The 12,363-nt window shown below is 43.4% G+C and overlaps 1 long non-coding RNA gene and 1 other non-coding gene across 2 annotated transcripts in view; one reads left to right on the forward strand and one right to left on the reverse strand.

Annotated features, from left to right (window-relative positions):
* Positions 1-1,992: 1,992 nt before the first annotated feature.
* On the reverse strand, positions 1,993-2,064 carry trnap-ugg. Its single transcript has one exon. It is a non-coding gene; the product is annotated as a tRNA-Pro (tRNA).
* A 7,433-nt stretch (positions 2,065-9,497) lies between these two features.
* The window catches only part of LOC103180214, a 94,730-nt gene continuing 91,864 nt past the window's right edge, over positions 9,498-12,363 (forward strand). The window contains exon 1 of the long non-coding RNA XR_488068.2: positions 9,498-9,657. This is a non-coding gene — a long non-coding RNA (uncharacterized LOC103180214). The remainder of the gene's footprint in view (positions 9,658-12,363) is intronic.

Raw genomic sequence — 12,363 nt, forward strand, 5'->3', positions numbered from 1 at the left:
GCAACTTAATGACCCAGAGGTCAGACATTTTAGCTTCCAATGCAAATAGAAAGGTCAAATTGATGTATGCTAATGCTTGATCTTTAAATGTGTGGGAGAATTCTCTCTTTTGGATTCATACCTCATAGTCTGTACATCAATTTGTATGTCCTAAAATTTACAACTTAAAAACAAAACTCTCTTTTGAAAGATGTGAAGTCAAATTTTGTATAAATGACTGTCCTCAAGACTATGCATTTCATTTCGATTGCTGTGCCAATTGACTCCTTGTTTCACCCACAATAAATACAGTCAATTCACTTTACAGTATATTCTGTGAAGCGCTTTGAGACGTCACAATGATGTGGTAAGGCACTATATCAAATGCAAGGTTTATTGTTATTATTATCATTATTATTTCTGGAAACTACTGCTACTCTGAGATATCATTGTGCTAGTTGCAGTGGAAGGTCTCCTCACTGAACAATTGCATGGAAAGAACACAATCAAGGAACGGAAATGGCATGTGTGGACTGTTTCCAACTTCTGACATACACGCTGCAAACTTTACAAAAGATTGAGGAGTAACATCAAAACAGAGACATCATGACTCATCATGTCACAAAAAGTATATGGCAGTTAGGATAAGATGTGGATAGAATTGCAAATGATCTCCTATCTGTTACTCTTTTCTGAAGTTCTGAAGGACGTGCAAAAGGAAAGAGATGAATGCCTCAAGCCTCGTCCAGGAGTATTTTGGCAGTGAAGAGAAGTCGACAATTTCAGCATGTCAGTGTCCACATGCTGCATCTTCCTTTGAAGTGGTGGGCTTCAATGATTTGCAGCAGTGCTACATGGGTATTAATAGTGCATGCAATGAAGAAAACCATGAAAAAGACAGAAATGTAATGAATCAATCACATTAGCATGTGTCATTACTGAATACTTCAACATAAGTCGGCACATCCAAACTTCAAATGAGACATTAAACTGGAATTACGTCTGCCTGTTCAGGTGGACATTAAAAATTCTATAGCACTATTGAAAAAGAGAAGGGAGTTTCTTCTCCCCAGCCTCCCCAGCTCTATCCTCCACAAGCTCCAGATCATCTAGAACTCGCCAGTCTGCATTTTCTTCCACAGTAGATTCAATGAGTCCATCACTCCTGTTCTCATCAGCTCCACTGGCTTCTTCAGTGGATTGAAATTAAGATCCTTATCTCACAGCATTGTCCTATCCATACCACTCTAATATGTGACCCTATTCCCCTGGCCACTTCTTCTGCTCCAGTAACTCTGGCTATTTTCATGCCTTCTTATTCATTCTGCTCCATCCTTTTAGCCACTTTACTACCACCCTCTGGTACTCAAATCCCTCCACCTTGCCCCTTCCCTCTCTGATTTCAAAACCTGTTTGAAGACCTATTTATAATTACACCCTTGACTTACCACCTTGTAGACCTCCAGGTTGGAACCCCACTCAAGCCTTGTAAAGCCCTTTGAGATGTTCTCCCTACATGACAGGCGCTACATATATGAAAGGTGTTAAAATCAATTTCCCAGAAGCACTTTGAGACATTTTGAAGTATCAGCAATATATCATAGATCATTATGATTTTTTTTTGTATTATTCAAAGTTTTCATAACATAAGTAAAATAAGAAATGCATGTCCTAAGATATACAAACCATTATATACATTCAGTATACCTATTATAATAATCTTTGCATTTGATATGACATCTTATTACATTGTGGAGTCCTGTATAATAATAATAATAATAATCCTTGCATTTGATATAGCGCTTTTCACGTCGGGAGGACGTCCGAAAGCGCTTCACAGAACACACTGTAAAGTGAATTGACTGTATATTTGTGGGCGAACGCGGCAGCCAATTGCGCACAGCAATGTCCCACAAACAGTCATAGATTGAAAATGACCAATTTATTATTGTTTTTGGTTTTGGAGGGATTATTATTAGGCTCTGGGTGGAGTAAGGAAACTTGCCCAAGGTTTCACCCTGCCAGGAATTGAACTCAGGTCTCTCGCTTCCAAAGCGAGTGCTCTAACCACTGAGCTACAGAACTCCACAAGTAGCTCAGTGGTTAGACCACTCGCCTTGCAAGTGAGAGACCTGGGTTTGATTCCTGGCAGGGCGAAACCTTGGGCAAGTTTCCTTACTCCACACACCTGATACAAATCCCTCAAGAAAAAAAACAATAATAAATTGGTTGCTTCAATCCACGACTGTTTGTGGGACATTGCTGTGTGCAATTGGCTGCCGCGTTTCGCCCACAAATATACAGTCAATTCACTTTTCAGTTTATTCTGTGACACACTTTGAGACTTCTGGAAGACATTAAAAGCGCTATATCAAATGCAATGATTATTATTATTATTGTCAAGATGTCTCCAAAGCTCTTCTCAAAATTTACGGATAAGTTGTGACTGTATATTTGTAGATAATCTCCCACAAACAGCCATGAATGAAGTGAATGACTGAGCTAGAACATCGGAAGAAACTCCATTCTCTTTTCAATAGTGCCACAGATTTTTAAATTCCATTTGATCAGGCAGACAGGACCTCAATTTAATGTTTCACCTGAAGGGCACCATCTTCAACAATGCAACGCACCCCAACATTGCATTGGAGTGTCACCTAGATTGAGACTGACATGATTATTATAAGATGTCTCAACTGTATAGAGGGATTAAATAAAACAGCCATCAGTAATTGTTTATGAAATCTAGGTTTTGTTTTGCAAGGATTATGATAGCTAAACCAAAAAGATTGAGCCATAAGTAATCCCACATAATTTAAAAATAATAATCCTTGGATTTTACACAGTGCTTTACCATGTTCATCGATGAATCTCACAGGATATACAGCGTATATGTTGCATTGCTTTATTATAGTGCATTATTCAGAATGCAAGCTGACTGAATGTTTTTTTTCCAAAAACGCAAAGTGCATCAAGCCTATGTTATACAAACGGGACAATTTTAGACAAAGATTTGATTGTTATTTAAAAGTTTAACTGTTACTGACAGCAAGCAATGAACAGTCAAATGCTTTGGATCAACAAAAAGTAAAACCCCAGTTTCCTCCCATTTTAATCCTTTAGCTAAAATTGACCATTCACTTCATTGCTATACGTGGGACATTGCTGTGAGTAAATTAGGTACCATGTTTGTCTGCTAATGGAGTAGGAATGGTGGAGTGGGACTAGTTGGGTAGCTCTTTCAAAAAGTCAATGCAGGCACAATGGGCCGAATGGCCTCCTTCTGTGCTGTAAGATTCTATGAAATACAAAGCCTACTAAACTTTGTAATTCTTGCCAATTAGACAATTTCCCTACAAAGCCTTGCAAGATGTTTCAATGTTCTGGACCCTGTATCAAATTTAAGGCTTATTATTATTGGAACTGCTCTTGGATCCTCCTAGTGGCTGAATGCACGGCAGCGTTAGTTGATTTCCCAGAGCAGGTTGTCGACCCAATAGTATATTGTTCATTGTGATAAAAAAAGGATTTCTTTTAAAAAACCAAACAAAATGTTAATTAAAACAGTATTCATGTTCAGACATGAATATTCATTTGGGACATGATTTCTTTTCAGTGGAATTTAAAATTTTTTAAAAATTCCACATTTTAAAAATTCCACATGGTATTTTTGATAAAAATCAGCTCCATCAATCACACTTAAAATAAGAATGAGCGATCTTATCCTTCCTAGACATGTTTTGCAATTGGCTCTTGTCCCTAGTTACAATTACCTCCCTGTTTTTCATGAAACAACTATGAGTAAGAATATGTAAATGATTGATCAAGGAAAGTCTAATATTTTCTCTGGAAAAATTCCATTTTGCCATAAGCTCAAATGTTTTGGTAATTGTCCAGATTTCATAAGCAGGTGCACTTTGCTGTCAAAAAAACAATATTTGAGAAATGTTGACATACCTTTCATAATAATGTAAAGAGTTACCACAAAAATACCTTTCACATAGGATAACATTCAAAGTGCTTTATGGGGTTCACCAAGCAAGGTGGAGGGGGAAGGAGATTTGAGGATGTTGGAGATTTGAGGATGTTAGCCCACAAAGCACACATCAATGCTCTTTCCATATATATGTGGATGACACCCAACTCTATCTTTCTGCCTCCACCCTCAACGCCAGGGCCATTGCTGTCCTGACAGACTGTCTGTCGGACATCAAGTCCTGGATGAGGGCAAATTTCCTACAGTTGAATGTGAACAAGACTGAGGCCCTCCTGACCCGAGCACCCTCGCCCCCTCCCTCCCTCCCCCCTCCTCTCTCCCCCCAAACCCTCCCCACTCTGCATCTCTCCCGCTCTGTCCTCCTCTCTTTCCGTCCCTCTCGCCTTCTATCCCCACTTGACCCTCCCACAACCTTCCTCTGTTCCAGCCTGGGAATCCTCCGCTGGGCTCACCGTGGCACTCGGCGTTGGCTGTCCAGCAGCAGCCACACCGACTGCCCCATTCCCCACCACACTCGCCAGCCACCCCGGACACAGACCCGGGGAGCCAACCTCTCCTCCCTCATCCCCATTCCCCCCACCCCTGCTTCACAACCTGGAGCCCCCTCCCCTCCCCACACACCCTTCGGTCAACCGCTCCCTCCACATCAGACTACAAAATGTCCGCACCCTCTGTAACAAGGCCCTGGTCATCAACGATCTCATCCTTGATGAGAGCGTTGACATCATGGCCTTAACGGAAACCTGGCTCACCCCAGGCGACACCTTCCCCCTCACGGAGACCACACCACCCGGCTACACCTCCCACCACATCCCTCGCCCCAATCGCCGTGGCGGTGGTGTAGCCCTTATCTCAAGGCCACCACTTGCCCTATCCCCCTACTCCTCTGGCTCTTTCCCTTCTTTTGAACACCTCACCCTCTCCCACCCCTCCTTTCTCTCACTCAAAATCCTCATCCTCTATCGGCCCCCTAAAACCTCTCCCACCTTCATCTCCGATATTTCTACCCTACTAACATTTCTCTGCCTCTGCTCTGATCGCCTCATCATTCTGGGTGACTTCAAACTGCACTTCACCCCCTCCTGCTCCATCTCCTCGGACTTCTCCTCCCTGCTCTCCTCGCTCAACCTCTCCCTCCACATCAACTCCGCCACTCACAGTCACGGCCACCCACTCGATTTGGTGATCACCCTGGGCCTCAGTGTCTCGGATGTCACCATTACCGACAAGGACGTCTCCGATCACCATTTCATCTCCTTCACCACACTTTATCACCTCAAGGCTGGACTATGGGAACTCTCTCCTCGCCGGCCTTCCCGGCACCTCCCTCCACAAGCTGCAGATCATTCAGAACTCTGCAGCTCGTGTACTGTCCCGCACCAGGCTTCGGGACCACATCACTCTCACCCTCGCTCGCCTCCACTGGCTCCCCATCCCCCAGAGGATCGAATTCAAGATCCTCATCCTCACCTACAAGGCCATTCATGGCCTCGCTCCCTCCTACCTCTCCGACCTACTATCCCCCTACTTACCTGCCCGTATCCTCCGTTCCTCTTGCTCCGGTCTGCTCCACATCCCCCGCCCCAACCGCCCTACCATCGGTGGCCGAGCCTTCAACCTCTCAGCCCCAAGGCTCTGGAACTCTATCCCCCAGTGCCTTCGCTGCTTCCTCCCCTTCCTCCTTCAAGGCCGGTTTCAAGACCTTTCTCTTTGACCGTGCCTTCAGCTCCCCTCTCGACTCTCTACCCCCTCCTCGCTCCCTCCCTTCCCTCCCCTTACCCTGACCATTTCGCCCCTGCTCGGGTCCTGACCCAACTGTCCAGCACCTTGGGATGTCCTCCTGACATGAAAGGCGCTCTATAAATGAAATCTTGTTGTTGTTGTTTGGTTCGTGCCAGCACCTCTGCACCTCAGGCTCTGGCAACCTCAACCTCCATGGTTGCACACTTCAACTCACCAGCCAGTCAGGAACCTTGGTGTCTTGTTCGACTCTCAACTGTCTTTTCTTCTCCACATCTAAGCCATTACCCTCTCTGCCTTCGCTCACCTCCGTAACATCGCCCGACTCTGCCACTACCTCACCCCTCAGGCCGCTGAAACTCTTGTTCATGCCTTCATCACCTCCAGGCACAACTATGCAAATGCCCTGCTTGTCGGCGTTCCCAACTCCTCCCTCCACAGGCTGCAGATAATCCAGAACTCTGCAGCTCGTGTCCTCTCCCGCACCAAACTCCGTGACCCCATCTCCCTCCTCGCCCGACTCCATTGGTTCCCTATCCTTCAGAGGATCCAGTTCAAGATCCTGTTCTTCTCCTACAAAGCCCTCCATGGCCTCACCCCACCCTACCTCTGTGACCTCCTAACACCCTACTAACCCGCCCGTTCCCTCCGCTCAGCCGGCTCTGGCCTGCTCCACGTCCCCCGACCCACCCGCCCCACGATTAGCGGGAGAGCCTTCAGCCACTCTGCCCCCAAACTCTGGAATTCCATCCCCCAATCACTCTGCCTTGCCTCCCCCTTAGCCTCCTTCAAGTCCCACCTTGAAACCCTCCTCTTAGACCATGTAATCGGTCACCCCCCTTCCCATCCCCCTCCCTTCTCCCCCCACCCCAACTCCAACTCGGGTCTGAAATGCTTTACACTGTCCAGTGCCTTGGAATGTCCTCCCAACATGAAAGTCGCGATACAAATGTAATCTTGTTGTTGTTGTTACGTTATGTACTGTGAAGCGTTTACATTTTGTAATGCCTCCCAACATGAAAGGTGCTATATTAAATGAAAGGATTATCATTATTAAAGCTAAAGTCAAAGAGGTACGTTTTTGGAAAAGTTTTAAAAGCAGGAAGAGATATTCTAAACAAATACGTAAACACCTGTTGTCAAAGCTCCTCCAGATAAAATTGGTCACTCACTCCATAGCTGTTGGTTGGACATGGCTGTGAACAAATCAGTTACCTCATCCACCCACAAAATACACAGTCAACTCATTTTCCAGTGTATGCTGTGAAGCATTTTGAGATGCCTCGAAGATATGATAAGGTGCTATATCAAATGCAATGATTATTATTATTATCCTATAGTCCAGAGCTATAGTACAAAAGCAGCAAAATAGGTGCAGGTCAGGCAGCATCCATGGAGAGAGGAAAATGAGTTAACGTTTCAAGTCAATGACCTTTCGTCAGAACTGTGTCAAGCTTCTTCAGATATTTATCAGAAACCCTGAGGTGAAATTTACATTTTTTTTCCACCCAAAAAAAACCCCAAAGCACAAATTGTTGCATATGTAGATGGTATTCTTACACATTTTTTGTTAAAATATCCAAAACCTTTTTTTAAACCCCTTGCGATTTTGGTCCTGATCCAGGAAGCATTTTTTGTCTCCCCTCTAGTGATCTACCTAATTACAACAAATTCAGCTTATATAACATCTTTCATGTTGGGAGGATATCCCAAGGTGCTGGTTAATAAAACTAGTGAAATAAATAATAACAAAATAATAAACTTTGGATTTAATGTAGCACCTTTCACATTGAGGAAAGGTCAGAGGAGCTTCACAGGAATTCCAGCTTCAAAGGAATTACCATATAGTGTTAGTGACTGTGTACTTCAAAGGGAAACTCTGCAGACAATTTGAGCACAGGAGTATCCCACAAACAACTTTGAAGTGAATGACCAATTTTATTAGGAGAATTGTGAGCCAGGACATCAGGAGAAACTCCCCTCTTTTTTCAAATAGTGACGTGCAATCCTTCATGTCCACATTGGTTTAGCATCTCATCCGAACAACAGCATCTATGCAAAAGCAACACTCCCCCAGCAATGCTTTGACCTGTCGGCCTAGACAATATGAGTTCAATGTCCCAATAAGGGGCTTCGACCCACAACCTTCTGACTCAGAAGCAAGAGTGCTACTATCTGAGTCACCGAAACATATTTAATTAATCTGTTATCAATTGACACCATCTCAACTGAGGTGCTTGTTAAAACAAGAGTTGGAGCAGCAGTCACAACAAGCAGTGCTGGCACAGTGGAATGAGCCTGCTGTTTTCTGGCATTGTGCCTGTATTTCATTCATTTGCTGCCGGGCTATTCCTTAGTCTTACTGGAAATGAACATTCTTACACAATGCATAGTCTGTTTCTTCTTTATCTACATGTTTTTAAGAATCAAGAATCACTTTTCTGACTGTTATCTTTATTATTGATGTTTCAAAGATTGTTTTCATGATTCTGGAGGCATATATTTTCTTAAATTGTCATAAAGAAAAACTGCAGTGTCTTTCCTCTCTACAAGTCTGTTATAACCACTACACGTTGAATGCACTGCTTAACTGCTTATTAAAAATCCTTGATAGCTGAACTACTTATGGGGCAGTCATTCACCGTTGGTCAGACTGGTTTGTAGAGAATCAAGTTAAGTGTGTAACTTCCACATTCAGAAATTTGAATAAGATGTGCAGATGTGAGTTAATTGGGACAGTTTAATAGCTTGGAAATCTGAGGGTTTAACATTCAAATCTTTGTTCACAGTTTCCCCTTAACATCCTTTGTAACCTGCTCTACTCCTCACTGAGAAATGTGGAACATTGTAAAACTCAAGGGTAATCCACTTACATTGCATTCAGTGATTTCCATAAGGTTTTGACCCAGGACCTTATGAAGCCATCTGGAAGAAGCTGGAAGCTATGACATTCTTGGACAATTCTTAGATTTTATCTGGATGTGTATTCCGTGATGCAACTCACTGAGGTTATCCCTCTTGAGTTTATCCCTCTTGAAACTGAATAAGGCAAAATTGTCCTTTGTCAACAACCCAATTCAATGGACTTACCAGTGATGTATTGGGTGGCATGAGGAGAGATGGTGTATCTATTCTAAGCAAAAATATTTATTATTCTTCTATTTACAGATGAGATTGAGCTGCTGGCAGACTCACTTGGGGATTGCGTGCATTGCACTCCTATCTTCAATGGGCCACCAAGTGGGACATGATTGTGGGTGCCTCTAGGTGTGATATTATGGCTCTGCATTGCTCAAGAGGGGACCTTGAAGATTTCAATTGGATGAAAAGGGCATGCAATGTGCTGCAAATTATCAAATTGTGTTTACTTACAAAACAATTACAACTTGTGAAGCTTTGAGAGAATTTGACATGGCAAGGCACCATAAAATTAAACTTCTTTCTTCCCATTTTGGAGGGATGTTGGTTAACCAGCACATTTGGAATACAGGAATGTTGCTAAAGACAAGGCTTTATAAGTCACTACAAGATGAAAGGGATATTAATCCGCATCAGGAGGAGACAGAGCCCTGAAATGGTGCCAATGTGGAATGAATAATTCAATTAGTTTATACTGGCAAAGTTAAAAAGATTTTGACATACAGTACAAAAAAAAGCTTGTCATAAAATGTATGGCCTCATGTGGAATTTGCATCGGCTGAGGCTGGGATGCAGCCAAATGGGGTTGGGGATCACACTCACGTTGTACAGGATGGTGGAGCCTGAGGTGAGAAACAGCAGCACAGAGGCTGTCGGCTGCAGCAGGAGAATGGGAAGCCTGGACCTCCCCTAGTGAAATAATCAAGACAGCCTGCAGAAGGAAAGCCTGGAGATCATCATTGGAATGAGCCTAAAGATGGTATAAGAGGTGTTCCTGCAACCAGGAATCTGGAGAGGAACAGGTAAGAGAGCTGATGTCACTTACTATGGGTACCCTCGACATGGAGTTTACCTGATCTGTTGATGACGCACCTAATAAAATTGACATGTTTCTTCATCAACTATGGCTGGCAACTATGGCTGTTCTTCTGTGGCACCCCCATGCCTGCTACAATATTATAACCAAATAGATTTGGAAACAGTGAAAATGTGTACAGTTCAAGACTGCAAAGTATTAAAGTTACTCATTGCAAGAGAGAATGATTTTCTGAAGGCTGAGGGGCATTTTACAATTACATTTACATTTATAGACATTTAGGGCTCTATACAAGTGTAATGTGGTGTTGTTGATTGGCTCCCACGAGTGCCTCCACTCCTCAGGCGCTGACAGCATCACCATCCATGGTTGCACACTCCACCTTACTAAGCCAGTCCGGAACTTTAGCATCTTGTTTGACCCTCAACTATCCTTTCTACCGCATATCCGTGTCATGTCCCGCTCTGCCTTCCCCACCTCCGCAACATCGCCCGGCTCCGCCACTGTTTCACACCGCAGGCTGCTGAAACCCTCATACATACATTCATAACATCGAGGCTTGACTATACAAACGTCTTGCCTGTCAGCCTCCCCAACTCCTCCCTCCATAGGCTACAGATCATCCAGAAATCTGCAGCCCATGTCCTTTCCCGCACTAGGCTCCGTCCCTCTATCACCCCCATCCTCGCCCGACTCCACTGGCTTCCCATCACTCAGAGGATACAGTTCAAGCTCCTGGTCCTCACCTTCAAAGCCCTCCATGGTCTTGCTCCCCCCTACCTCTGCGACCTTCTGTTGTTGTTGTAATATTCACCAGAACAGGCAGAACCTCCGTGCAACATTTCATTCCAAATACAGAAATATACAACAAAATAACAATGTAGCACACCCTCAACATTGCACTGTAGTTTCAATCAAGGAAATGTGAGATCAAAGTCCTTATAAGAGGCCTTAGAACTCACAACCTTCTGATTCAGGGATGAGAGTGCTACAAAATGAATTTGGTTGACACCTTAAGAGGGGTTCAGCCTTTGTGATCAGTCACCATGGTAAGGTATTTATATATGCTGTTTTCCTATTACATAAAACAACAACAAGATTACATTTGTATAGCGTCTTTCATGTCAGGAGGACGTCCCAAGGCGCTGGACGATGTACCGCATTTCAGACCCGAGCTGGGGTCAGGGGAGGGGAAGGGAGGGGAGGGGAAGGTGGGTGGCCAATGGCATGGTCGAAGAGGAGGGTTTTGTGGTGGGATTTGAAGGAGGCTAAGGAGGGGGCGAGGCGGAGTGATTGGGGGATGGAATTCCAGAGGTTGGGGGCAGAGTGGCTGAAGGCTCTCCCACCAATGGTGGGGCGGGTGGGTTGGGGGATGTGGAGCAGGCCAGAGTCGGCTGAGCGGAGGGAACGGGTGGGTCGGTAGGGGTTTAGCAGGTCGCAGATTAAAACTTAATACACTGTGATTCAGCGCCACTTCCACTTGAATTTGGTAATTCAATTGTGGGAGCTGGTTGCTTAAAGCAAAACTGCCATCTCTGGAACAGTTCATTTTTAAATGGTAAAATCAAATTGCTAAATTTGTACATCTTGCGTCTATGAAGAACTTGCAGGGTTTTCATGCAGTTAAGATGCTATGCAAATAAAAGCATATCTTGGAGGCTTAGTTTCTATCAAAACTATTAGGCTGTAGCTTGAATAAGTTTTTTTATCTCATCATATCCCCTTGATGTTTTAATACTTTGTAACCGCTCCAAGTCTGCATGTTATCCTACATGTACGTTCTTGTTATCCTTCCATGCCCATTTCAAGCATCATAACTTTAAAACTAAAGAAAAAGAGAAGTTGCAAGATGACAGGTAGCACAGTAGTCAATGAACTGAAGAATTCAAAATATTACAAACTACTTATTTTGTCTGTGTTATATCAATTTTGTCTCTTTGCTCTTGTGTGTCTGTTAGCTGACTGAGATAGAACCCAACTGTAAACGAACTTTCAAACCTCACTGAGATATTCTGTATAAATAGCCATGCACCATTATTTGAAGAGGCATGACCTGCTATCCTTGCCAGACCTTGGTACATGTGGGGAGTCTGGTATTTTAAGAACTTTCATAAGTTTTTAAAAAAAGACTGTCTCAGGAGTAAAAGAGAAAATGATGGGAGGAAAGAGTTTCAGAGTTCGGACTGACATTGCAATTGCAAAAGCACTCTCTGGGAAATCAGCTCTGACAGTATCTTCTTTCGGATCAAAGTTGCTATAGGTTGACAAGAATTCTAATGTGATTTCTTCATAGAAAATCTACTTAAGAAATATGCAAATTTGTCTATGAAACATTGTCAATTTTGAGCAAGAAAATGGATTGTTTTGTTCTCAATCGTCTGAATAAGAGTAACTAAAGCAGTCTCATACCCTGTGCTTATGCACAAGGAGACGGCCTTGTTGTTATCAGTTTGTTAGTACATAGGGTCATGGTAATGGACTTTGGTTGGTATTACTTTACCATGTGTGACTTTCCTATCAATACAAATCAAATGAATCAAATCCAAATCCAAAGAAGCCTTTGTTTCAGGTCAATACTTTGCTAGGGTTCAATCAAAATGCTAAAGGTAGTTTAGCAGGTAAAATAATCATGCTTTTCTCCAAAAGATTTCTCAAGGCAGTTGCCAAATCAAACACACTCTCAGGTTCCTGT

This window comes from Callorhinchus milii, unplaced genomic scaffold (genome assembly GCF_018977255.1).
Source record: "Callorhinchus milii isolate IMCB2004 unplaced genomic scaffold, IMCB_Cmil_1.0 Scaffold1, whole genome shotgun sequence".
Taxonomy (NCBI): domain Eukaryota; kingdom Metazoa; phylum Chordata; class Chondrichthyes; order Chimaeriformes; family Callorhinchidae; genus Callorhinchus; species Callorhinchus milii.